The sequence below is a fragment of the Pan troglodytes genome, chromosome 12, assembly GCF_028858775.2.
Source record: "Pan troglodytes isolate AG18354 chromosome 12, NHGRI_mPanTro3-v2.0_pri, whole genome shotgun sequence".
In the NCBI taxonomy this organism is placed as follows: domain Eukaryota; kingdom Metazoa; phylum Chordata; class Mammalia; order Primates; family Hominidae; genus Pan; species Pan troglodytes.
Window position 1 is genome coordinate 45,647,365 of NC_072410.2, and position 12,933 is coordinate 45,660,297.

Sequence of the window (12,933 nt, forward strand, 5' to 3'; positions counted from 1 at the left end):
GATTTTAATGAGATGGTAAGGGGTGCATGATCGGTCCCCAAGGAGGGAGTAGAGGTATCTTATACTTGTGGGTTAAGGTGGGGGGATACAAGAGGAGGATACAAGGGAGGCTCTTAATTGGCAAGAAGGGCGGCAATGAGATATAGCTGTAGTCCAGGAATAGTCAGGGAAGCAGATAATTTAGTTAAAGTATCTCAGCCTAATAAGGGAACTGGGCAGGTGGGGATAACTAAAAAGGAGTACTTATAAGAGTACTGTCTCAGTTGGCACCAGAGTTGGGGAGTTTTAAGAGGTTTAGAAGCCTGGCTGTCAATACCCACAACAGTTATGGAGGCAAGGGAAACAGGCCCTTGAAAAGAAGGTAATGTGGAGTGGGTAGCCTCCATATTGATTAAGAAGGGGACGGGCTTACCTTCCACTGTGAGAGTTACTTGAAGCTCGGCGTCCGTGATGGTCTAGGGGGCTTCCGAGGCGATCGGGCAGCGTCAGTCTTCAGCTGCTAAGCCGAGAAGGAGTCAGTCAGAGAGCCTTCGGCCAGAGTTCCACGGGCTCTGGGAGTGGCTGCCAGGTGAGTTGAACAGTCCGATTTCCAGTGGGGTCCGGCACAACTGGGACTTGGCTTAGGAGGAATCCTGGGCTGCGGGCATTCCTTGGCCTGGTGGTCAGATTTCTGGCACTTGTAGCAAGCTCCTGGGGGAGGAGGTTCTGGAGGAAGGCCTGGCCGCTGCGGTTCAGGCGTTTGGAAGTTCTTGTGTGCTGGAGATGTGGCTGGGGTTTGTCTCACAGTGGAGGCAAGGAATTGCAACTTTTTTCTATTATTGTACACCTTGAAGGCGAGGTTAATTAAATCCTGTTGTGGGGTTTGAGGGCCGGAATTTAATTTTTGGAGTTTTATTTAATGTTGGGAGCAGATTGGGTAATAAAATGTATTTTGAGAATAAGACAGCCTTTTGACCTTTTAGGGTCTAGGGCTGTAAAGTGGCTCAGGGTTGCTGCCAAACAAGTCATGAACTGGGCTGGATTTTTATATTTGATGAAAAAGAGCCTAAACACTCTCTGATTTGGGATAAAGAAAAAGGAGCATTAACCTTGACTATGGCTTTAGCTCCAGCCACCTTTTTAAGAGTAAATTGCTGGGCAGGAGGGGGAGGGCTAGTCACGGAACGAAACTGTAAGCTGGACCAGGTGTGAGGAGGGGAGGTGATAAAAAGATTATAGGGTGAAGGAGCAGAGGCTGAGGAAGAATTGGGACCTAGCTCGGCCTGGCGAGGAGCAGCCTGGGGAGGAAGGGAGAGGTCAGATGGGTCTGTAGAAAAGGAAGATTAGAAAGACTCAGCGATGCTTGGGGTTGGTACTGAGGGGACAGGCGGGAGAGAAAGAAGGAAGATTTGGGACGAGTTGCACTGGGCACAGAGACTAGGAAGGGACTGATGTGTAAAAGAATGCCTGGACGTCAGGCACCTCAAACCGTTTGCCTATTTTATGACAAGAATTATTTAGATCTTGCAGGATGGAAAAGTTCAAAGTGCCATTTTCTGGCTATTTGGAACTACTGTCGAGTTTGTATTGGGGTCAAGCGGCATTGCAGAAGAAAATAAGGCATTTAGGTTTTAGGTCAGGTGTGAGTTGAAGAGGTTTTAAGTTTTTGAGAACACAGGCCAAGGGAGTAGAAGGAGGAATGGAGGGTGGAAGGTTGCCCATAGTGAAGGAAGCAAGCCTAGAGAAAAAAGAGAGTAGAGAAACAGAGGGAAGGGGTTCGGGGGTTCTTACCTTCCAGAAAAGTGGGAAAGGGGTTGGGGCACAGAGATAAGAGGTCAGGGCATGGAAATAAGGGATGGGGCACAGAAATAAGAGGCCGGGGCATGGAAATAAGGGATTGGGGCACAGAGATACGAGGTTGGGGTGCGGAAATAAGGGATTGTGGCACAGAGATATGAGGTTGGGGCGTGGAAATAAGGGATTGGGTTGCAGAGATATGAGGTTGGGGTACTTGTCCCTCCTCTAGAAAAGTGGGACTTGCTGTTAAGAGTGAAGGAGAAGGGATTGAGGGGTACTTGCCCCTCTCCCAGAAAATCAGATAAGGGGTAGCGACAAGGAGAGAAGGGGTTGGGGTACTTGCCCTGTCCCCGGAAAAGCAGAGAAGGGGTAGAGACAAGAAGAGAAGGGGTTGGGGTACTTGCCCTGTCCCCGGAAAAGCAGAGAAGGGGTAGAGACAAGGAGAGAAGGGGTTGGGGTACTTGCCCCTTCCCCAGAAAAGCGGGACTTGCCGCTAAGCGTGAAGGACCAAGGCAGGCGTCCTTGTGTGGTCTGACACCCTTGAAACGTGGGCGTATAATCAGAGAGGTGTCCCTGCAATCATTAAACACCAAGGGAAGGCTGCCTTCCCAGTCTGTGACCGGCGCCGGAGTTTTGGGTCCATGGATAAAACGTGTCTCCTTTGTCTCTACCAGAAAATGAAAGGAATTGAAATTAAGAGAAGGGAGAGATTGAAGTGTGGTGCCAAGATTGAAAGGAGAAAGAGATTGAGGGATAGTGAGGGAGGTTGGAGAAGAGAGTAAAAAGACGCCGCTTACCGGATTTGAAATTGGTGAGATGTTTCTTGGGCTGGTGGGTCTGAGGACCTGAGGTCGTAGGTCGATCTTTCTCAAGGAGCAAAGAGCAGGAGGACGGGGGATTGATCTCCTAGGGGAGGTCCCCTGATCCAAGTCACGGCACCAAATTTCATGCGCGTCCGTGTGAAGAGACCACCAAACAGGCTTTGTGTGAGCAACATGGCTGTTTATTTCACCTGGGTGCAGGCAGGCTGAGTCCGAAAAGAGAGTCAGCGAACGGAGATAGGGGTGGGGCCGTTTTATAGGATTGGTAGGTAAAGGAAAATTACAGTCAAAGGGTGGTTGTTCTCTGGCGGGCAGGAGTGGGGGTCGCAAGGTGCTCAGTGGGGGTGCTTTTTGAGCCAGGATGAGCCAGGAAAAGGACTTTCACAAAGTAATGTCATCACTTGAGGCAAGGACCGGCCATTTACACTTCTTTTATGGTGGAATGTCATCAGTTAAGCTGGGGCAGGGCATATTCACTTCTTTTGTGATTCATCAGTTACTTCAGGCCATCTGGGCGTATACGTGCAAGTCACAGGGGGTGTGATGGCTTCAGGCTGTTCTATGTGATACCCATTTATGTGCCACCTGGAAGTATATGGGGTTAACCACGTAGGCAGTAAACTTTGACAAATAGCAGAAGAAATTTAGTAATCAAAATAAATTATCTTCTCTTTTCTCCTCTTTGTTCAGGCAAGACCAATCATTTAACCTGACATGAAGCTGTAGCTAGCTCAGTGACACATTCAGCACACTTACTTGTATTTGTTGTCCCTGCTTCCCTGCTTTATTTCCCTTTTCATTCACCTGTGCATCTGTTGGGTTGCACTCAACAATAAAGGGATAGCATATGATCTTTTGCCTCTGGAAAAAGGGAACCTTGACAAAGACATATATTTGCATATTTGCATATTTTCACTATTTTCTACACACGTCTATCAGTTTATTATCTCTTTAGTTATTTAGCACGTTTTAAAGAGCTTTTCTTAAATATATTTTTCTTTAGTATACATTTTGTTTATTTTACATATATTCTCATTCTATTTTGATAATGCTATGTACCTTTGTATCATTTTCAATTATATCTGTAAACATACTAATTTTATATGCATCCAATGAATTTGATTATTTTCATCCTATGCTGTTGGGCTTCAGTTATGTTTCTTGTTGTTCCTGATAATTCTCACTGATGGTGGTTTGTAGTCATGTATTTGATAACTTTAAGTGGTGAGCTCAAGTTTCTCAAGATGTAATTTGCAAAATTTCTGTAAACATTGGTTGAATGTCTGTACCTCGAGTACATTTGGGCTTTCAGCCAGGTGTTCTGGGTTACTACCAACCTGGGAAATTTTAAAATGAATTTATTAACTGGCATTTTTTCCTGGCCCACACAAAAATCATAAAATCAAATTCTTAACTGCTGAGAGCAGCCTGTGATTGTAGATTTTTATGGGTGAGATTTTTTGTTTCTACCAGATTCTAGGACAAGATAGGTAAAATCTCTTGTAGTTTTGTATTTGTCAACAGGAAAAATGTTTCTAGTTCATCAATTCACTTAGGAAATAGGTCTTTCAGAATTCAGCTTGATTGTGTGTATTTGTGTATGTATGCCCACTCTCTTGATGCTGTGAGGTTGTTTCCTGTCTACAGAGCCATTATTAAAACTCAAGATGCATAACAAACAAGCTTCTTGCTTCATAAGATTGGCAGCTATACACTGGTTGCTTTAGTTTTGGTATGAACTTAACATTCTGATTTTCAATTCTATCTTCTTTTGTGTTTCTGATAATTGCAATACTACGCTGGGAGCTCAGCTACAAGGTTCAAAAGGTTGCAGTTTTATATTAAACCCAGAATGCCTAGGTGTGCTTTGTCAGTTGTTTTTTCAGGTTATTTACATAACATTACTGCCAGAAACAGGAGTCTGTTTTCTGACATTGAATTGTGGTGTTAATTTACTGTGTCTGGGGTTAACAGGCTTTTACCAAGCAGGTTTTAAAATTATTACATATAGGCCGGGCTCAGTGGCTCACACCTGTAATCTCAGCACTTTGGGAGGCCATGGCAGCCAGATTACCTGAGGTCAGGATTTCACACCAGCCTGGCCAGTGTGGTGAAACCCCGTCTCTACTAAAAATAACAAACAAACAAACAAAAGTCAGGCATTGTGCTGGGCCGCCTGTAATCCTAGCTACTCAGGAGGCTAGGCAGGAGAATGGCTTGAGTCCAGGAGGCAGAGGTTGCAGTGAGCCGAGATTGTGCCATTTCCCTCCGGCCTGGGCAAAAAGAGCGAAACTCCGTTTCAAAAAAAAAAAAAAAAATTATTATATGTAACCTGCAATCATGAGTTCCTAAAAGGAAAACACACATACACACACACACACACACACACACACACACACACACACACACACACAAAATGTTTAAAAAGTAAAAAATATGCAATATTTAAGAGACAACAAATTATGTTGGTGAAAAGCATAAACTTTGGAGGCAGACAACCTAAACTTGCCTCTGGCTTTATTACATCAGTGATGTTAGACCTGAACCAGTTGTGATCCTCCTTGGCTCACTTCTCTTATTTACAAAATAAACATAACAGTTTCTACCTCCTTGGATGGCTGTCAGGATTAAGTGAATTAGTATAAGTGTGTAGAACAGTGGCTGGCACATTAAAATGTTCTTTATTTTCAATTATTATTAATGTTTTTTACAGTCCAGCTTCAGTGAAATTCTGAATTACTTAACAAATATAATCAAGGCAATCTTTCATAGGATATTTTTAAAATTGAATTTAACTCACGTACTTTCTCCCTTTCTCAAAAAATAGACTGATACTGCATTTCAGTCCATTGTGGAGTGACAATAGCATAAAGAAATTTCTTCCTTTTGGCTCCTCATTACCCACATAAGTTTTGTGAGGCTAGAAATAGGCCAACAGGAAATCTTTAAAAGATTTACGAACTGAGAATACTTAGAAATCATTTTAGCTCTATATATTTTACATTGGCTAATCAGTTTGTGATAAGAAGCCATATTAAGCCAACAGAAAATCATTAGATGATGTACACAATACTGAAAAGAGACATAGAATATGATATCACTTTTGAAAGAGACAATGATTTGATTGTTCTGTTTAGTCGGACACATTTTTCTTGCTAAAAATTAAAGCAATTGTGTCAAGCGGAAAATGGTATTTCATATAGTATTTTCTGAAAATGAACAAATGGCATATTGGCAGTATTTTTTCCCTAGAATACAAAGCCACATTGCTCTTCTTAATACGTTATTCCATGTTTTAAAGAGAATAGGAAACTATATAAATCTTTAATAATTTTAATAATTTTAGTATAAGTTAATCTGTCTTTTATTTAGAAAGAGATAGCATCAGATTCAAAAGTATACAAATAACATCCTTAAAACAGGCAAAAAAAAGGGATTGCCAGTTGAATGTATTTTCTTTCAACTCTTCAAACAATGATTCTTAAATTATTGTTAGTGGATCACTCTTGTAGGTAAGAAATGTCCAAAAATAAAAGGCTGACTATGAAATTAATGTGTCACTCAAAAAGTTTATATGATTTACCATATATATAAAATGAAATAAAATAAAATGTATTAAAGACCAATAGTAGCCTAAAATATTTCTTCATAAATTTAGTTGTATCTAAAATTCTAAAACTAGCCCATTTAACACATAAAAATATTTCTTTTCCAGCAATAGAAAGGATTTATTTTAAAATTATCCTACTAAAATCAACTAGCTTTAGTTGAAATGTTGACATCCATTGTTGCATTATAAGCATTGTAAGCTTTTTCACATAACAAAAGTAACAGCTTTGAATTTACAATAGATTTTTGAAATTTAAAATTTCTTACGTATATGTACATACGCATAAAATTATCACTACCGTTATTAAATATTAAACTCTGGCCTACATTCATTGTCTAGTACTTGTCCTGCCACTTATAATTGTTACCACTTGTAAATGTTAGTACTTCATGTATATCTTCAACTATGCAGAGCCCTGTGTACAGTCTGTAAATGGTTTCTTTTGATAATATTATGAAATAGTAGGTCCCATTATTATAACTATCTCATGATGACACCAGCTGATGCTTAGAGAGGTTAAATAACTTGAAAATATAACACATCTAGTCAATGGCAGACCAAAATCAGTCAAGCTACAGAGCTATACTCTTAACCATTACATGTAGATGTACAGCAGGAGATGTAGACAGTTGTTAAAACACGCATAAACTAGTCAACTTACCATAAATAATGTAAGGGTAAATATGGAAATATTAAGTATGATACGTAGTTATGTCTGGCTGTGAGAAAGAACACAACATGGTAAACATAGCTAAACAAGAGGGGTAGCTGTTTCTGAAATAAAATTCTGAAGACCGCTATAAAATCTCTGTTCACAAAGTCCTCAGGACGTAGGCTGATTGCATCTCATCACCCTTCAGTGCCAGCTATGGTCTTCATCTTCAGGGTTCAAGATGGTTGCAACTAGCCTAGCCATCACATCCCATATTACAAGTGTTGGAATCTAAGACTACTTGAAGATGAGCGAAAGACAAGGTCAATTTTCTTTGAAGTAATGTTCATTGAAAGTTTCCGCAAGTTTTCTTTCTGTTCATATATTATCGGTGAGACCTTAGTTACACACTTTATTTTTAAACAAATTATGTGTCCATGGCCACGCATGGTGGTTCACACCTGTAATCCCAGCACTTTGGGAGGCTGAGGCAGGTGGACCACGAGGTCAGGAGATGGGGATCATCCTTGCTAACACGGTGAAACCCCGTCTCTACTAAAAATATAAAAAAATTAGCCAGGTGCAGTGGCTGTAGTCCCAGCTACTCGGGAGGCTGAGGCAGGAGAATGGCGTGAACCCGGGAGGCGGAGCTTGCAGTGAGCCCAGATCTCACCATTGCACTCAAGCCTGGGCGACAGAGCGAGACTCCGTCTGAAAAAAAAAAAAAAAAAAAAAAAAAGTGTGTCCAGTTAAAAATTGAGAAGTTTTATTACTATGAAAGAAAGGAAGAATCATTACTGAAGAACAATCAACGCTCTACCAGAGTGAGTGAAAGGAGCATTAGAATAATTGATTTTTACTAACTGTTCATCATGAAGTAGAAAACTACAGTATGTGAATATCTAGTATTTCCAGGACTAGCTACAGTACTTGACTATCTAATATTTAGATACAGTATCTGACTGTCTAATATTTTCAGGACTAGCTTTCCTTGCTGTGTAGCTAATTTGGTCATGTTTTTGGTCAGCTTACTGGTTTCCACTGTTAAAATCAATGGTTGGTGAAATATGTGGTAGATTTTTTATTGACTACAAGTTCTGACTTCAGTCTATGGCACATCTTACGTTGTTTTGGTGCCTATGTTGGCAAACCTTTAAGAATCCCTGAGAATTTGGGATATTAAAGAATCATCAGCACTCCTCAGGACCCCTACTATGGAACTCAACCCAAAGCTTTTACTTACTGAGATCCTTTGCACCATGGAATAGCTGATCAGAAAACTGAAGACATTAACAATATCTCTCCTGCATTTTGTAGCCTTTGTCCTTCATGGAATTCCACCATGCTGCAATTGTTTTATGGAAAATTAAAGGGATTGAAATTTTCCAGGTTTGCTCATAAAAATAATAATGAATGAATCTGAATATATTTACTAAAAACACAAACATAAGAATACAGTTTTTAATATAGATCAGAAGTGTATACTGATATATTTAAAAGTTATAAATTGATAAAACAAGAAATCTAAAAATATCAAATTATTGAGTAATTTTTCTTTTAGGGAGATATCTAAGGGCATGAAATTATTTTAAATATAAGATGCACAACAAGTTGTTCTCCTAAAGTAATGTGTTATAAAAATGATTAAATAGTAAAATATTACTTTTATTATGTATGTAATGTTTAAAACAAGGCAGATGTGTCTTTTTTTAAAAGAGCAAATGCGTGACATATCGTAGAAAGAAATACTTGTTAGAGAAGAACAAACATGTTCAAAATAGAAAGACTTTTTTTCTCTGACATTAATTTCAGAACAAATAGGAGTATATTTCTATTTCTCTACTTTAAGTTAATATTTTTAACTAGCGAGAGAAATTCAAATATATTCATGTATATGTGTTGACGCACTGGCTTATCTTTACTGTTTTTCACTTTATTAAGCTAACAGCAATTTTCTGCATTGACCTATATATATAAGAATGGTACCTTTTAAAATAAATTATATAGGTAAAGGCTTTAAGTGATGTTGAAAATTTGTCCTCAACAGCAGAAGTTGTACAAATTTACCATAAACGTTGTTTCTAAATTTATTTAAAATTAATATTTGTTTCTATGACAACTTATGAAAAGAAAAACATACAGCATAATAGTAAGGTATTTGAATTTTGGGTCCCTCTCGCATAGAGTTCAACATGAGACACATCATAAGTGTCCAAGAAATAAAATAAGAGTAAAAAAAATTGTTCATGAATTAATACAAGCAGCTGGGAAAAGCAAAAATAAGCTGTGCCTCAGAATCAAAATCCAAAAGGGCACATCAATATTCCTGGAATTTTACATGAAGAATAAAGATATTAAGAAATTAGGACAGAAAAGTAGTTAAAAAAAGGTCGTCAAGAGATGAAGCATTCTTCTTAGATCTACTTGTTTTCTTGAAAGTTAGAAAAAGTTAAATAAGCAATAATACAAAACAAAAGTATAACATATAGCTACTAAACTAGGTAATGCTAAATCTTTCAAATAATATGTATGGATTGTAAGACAGTAGTCTCTTTGTGATGAAATTTAGATAGAAGTTTTCATTTATTTGACTATTTAAAAATAAAACCCAAAAAGCCGATGAATTGTGTCTTGGTAGATTCTCTAATAGATTTTGTGACTGTCACTACTGGAGTATTGCTTCCAGGAATGATCTGATTGGTCTAAAAGGATATTTAGTTGACTCAGCAATACTCCATGGCAAGAAAGTTAAACAGTTTTTCAGTGTGCAGCATTATCAGAAAATTAGGTCTAGAACAATTTTTTAAAAGCCTATCCAGAATACGTTTCCTAACTGATAAACTGCTAATGAAATAAGGTTTGAGAAAAATATATAGAACCCCAAACTTGACAATATACTTGCCATTTTTTGGGAAGAAAGTCACCTATGTACAATAAAATTTGTGAAAGTGATGAAAGCTTGACTTCTTCTGGAGTGAGTGGCAGATAGATATGTTTACCTCTATGTGCACATATATATGTATTAATTTCTTACACATTTATTTAAATATATATATCAGTGATTTTTATTTCATTTTCTATTCATTAACTTTCTTTATGTTCCAATTTTTAAATGATTTGTATAATGTGAACACCTTTTACATTTAATTTACTTTTAAATGTACATTTGATAATAGAAATATATTTTAAAATGCACTTTTAAAGGTTAAACATTTTGCTCTTTTCCAACAAATTTATATGTGTGTGTGTGTGTGTGTTGCTGTCAGGTATTTTTCGGTGCTGGGAATACTTTAGGGAACAGAAACAATTACTGTCTTCTTGGGGCTTAGCTTCTATAAGAGGGACAGATAAAAAGTATACATGATCAAAAAGCAAATTATAGGCTATCACAGAAAACCAAAGGCAATGAGAACTGAAAAGACTAGAGAAAGGTCATCAATTACATAAGCAGCATGGGAGGCATTGAGAAATTTCAATTAAAGCAAGAAAATAATTGAGGCAGTTACCTAGTACATAGCTGGGTTGTGGGAATTGGTTGGGAAGTGGGGATGTGGACAGAGGAAAGAGCTAGCACAAAAGCCCTGAAGCTGGAGAGTGTTTCCTGTCATGGTAGAGCTTTGCAGAGGTGGTGAAACAGGAGCAAAGTAATAGTAAAGAAGAAATAACTGGGCGCTAAGCACAGAAGGCTTTATAGGCATTGTAAGTACCTTGAGGGCAAGAGATGATGATGGCCCAGACTAGGGCATTAACTGCATTCCTAATAAAAGGTGTGAGTCTTAAGTTCTAGACATAAAATAAAGGTGGAGCTACCATAATTTTTTTAAGTGTTAAATAATTTGTTAAAATGAGAAAGAGAGAGGTCAAGGATGACTTTAAAGTGTTTAGTTTGAACCACTGGAGACAGAATTTCCATTAATTCAGATAAAGTGGATTCTAGAAAGGTCAATTTGGGGTAGAATTGTGAAGAGTTCAATTATAGACAGGTCAAATTTGATTTGCCTGTTAGATTATCAAGGGTAGATGTCAAGAAGGTAGTAAATATACTTCTGCATTCCAGAATAACATAAGGATATGCATTTCAGAGTTGTTAACTTATAAAAGAGACTTCAGTCGGATATGGGATGTGTACAGTGAGAGTGTGTAGACTGAGAAAGGTGATCAAGGACAGTGCTCAAAGGAAACTGACAGTTAACACGAGGCTGAAGAGAAGAATAAAGGTCAAAAAAAGGAGATTGAAAACAACCAACCAGTTATGTAAGGGGGAAACCTGATGTACATAGAATTCTAGAAACCAAGTACAGAAAGAATTTCAAGGGAGTTATTAAGTTTTTCAAATGCTGCTAATAGGTCAAGAAAAGAAGCAAGAAATAAACATTGAAATTAGGAATGTGTGATCATTGAAGGGTTTAATGAGAGTAATTTTAAAGTCCTGTTGAGATAAAATCCAAATGAGAATAAATTTAGAGAGAATGAGAATAAAAGAATTGCAGACAGTGAATATAAATAACTCTTTGGAGAATTTTGTTGGAAAAGAACAAAACAGTTTAATCTTTAAAGGTACATTTAAAAATATATTTCTATCATAAAATGTATATATAAAATTAAATCTAAACTGTTTTAATTGTAGAAATCATCTTAAAACTGGAACATACAGAAAACTAAAAATAAAAAAGAATAGAAATTAGAAATAAAAATCACCATCATTCTATTATTTAATAAATAGCACTTACCTATTTAATAAATAGCACTTACCTAACTTTTAACTAATAATTATCAAGCTTCATAGAAACAGGAAGATCAGGAATCAGAATACCTTTTCAATAAAGGAGCACACAGTAAATATTTGAGATGTGCAGGTCATTCAGCAGGGATATCCAATCTTTTGGTTTCGTTGGGCCAAATGGAAGAAGAATGATCTTTGGCCACACATCAAATACACTAACACTAGCAATAGCTGATGAGCTTTAAAAAATTGCAAAAAATCTCATGCTTTAAGAAAGTTTATACATTTGTGTTGTGCTGCATTCAAAGTGTCCTTGGCCACAAGCTTGTATAAGGTTTCTGTCCTAACTACTCAACTCTGCAATTGTATGATACAAGCATCCACAGACAATATGTAAATCAGTAGGCACAGATGTGTTTCAATAAAACTGTATTTACAAAAATAGCCACTGGTTCATATTTGGCTTGCAAACCATGGTTTGCCAATTCCCACGCAAGACTTCATTGCATTTAAAATTCTAACCCTTAGCTTTAACTCCATAAAAAAAGTTGAAATGTTAAATAGTCATAAAGTCCAAATCTATTACTGGCAGAAAACAGTTTCCCTTATGTCAGTCGTTTCTTTTTACCTGTAGTGTCTTTGCTATTGTCTCAGTATTTGTATCCCCCAAAATTCATATGTTAAAATCCTGACCCTCAATGTGATGGTATTAGAAAGTAGAGCTTTGGGGGAAGTGTTAGATCACGAGGCCTGAGTCCTTATATGAATGCATTTGATGCTCTTATAAAATAGGCTCAAGGGAGCCCCTTCTCCCCTTCTGCCACTGACGGACAGCCACCCATGAGCCAGGGAGAGAGTCCTCACCAGAAACAGAATCTGCCAGTGTCTGGATCTTGGACTTCCCAGCTACCAGAACTGTGAGGAATACATTTATATTTTTAATCAGCTACTCAGTCTATAGTATTTTGTTAGAGCATCTGGAATGAAGTAAGATGGTATTTCAATGTATCTCCCTAATGAAAAGGCAATTTTAACAGAAGTTTTTACATACTTTCTATAGCCTTTTGCTTGTTGGACAAGGTTTGTCACTGTACTAAACTGTATGTGTATCAGATGATGACAGATTTTTGTCAGTGAATCAAAAGGTAGCATCTCCCCAACATAATGACAATTGTTCTACCATAAATCATGACAGCTTATCCATACAAAAGCTTTCTGACTTGCTACGTTAATAAAATATTGATTATAAAAATATATATACTTTATAATGAAGAACAAGTTCAGCTCAGGCAACTTGGTTATGTTTTGTCACTTTATCGCTAATTCCTCTTATTTTTGGGATCACAGAGCA

The 12,933-nt window shown here is 37.5% G+C and overlaps 1 protein-coding gene and 1 long non-coding RNA gene across 3 annotated transcripts in view; one reads left to right on the forward strand and one right to left on the reverse strand.

Moving 5' to 3' along the window:
• The window catches only part of LOC134807809 (uncharacterized), a 35,886-nt gene extending 35,383 nt beyond the window's left edge, over positions 1 to 503 (reverse strand). The window contains exon 1 of the long non-coding RNA XR_010149089.1: positions 413 to 503. This is a non-coding gene — a long non-coding RNA (uncharacterized LOC134807809). The remainder of the gene's footprint in view (positions 1 to 412) is intronic.
• LRRTM4 (leucine rich repeat transmembrane neuronal 4) overlaps positions 1 to 12,933 on the forward strand; it is a 794,625-nt gene that overhangs the window by 430,140 nt on the left and 351,552 nt on the right. The window lies entirely within an intron of this gene.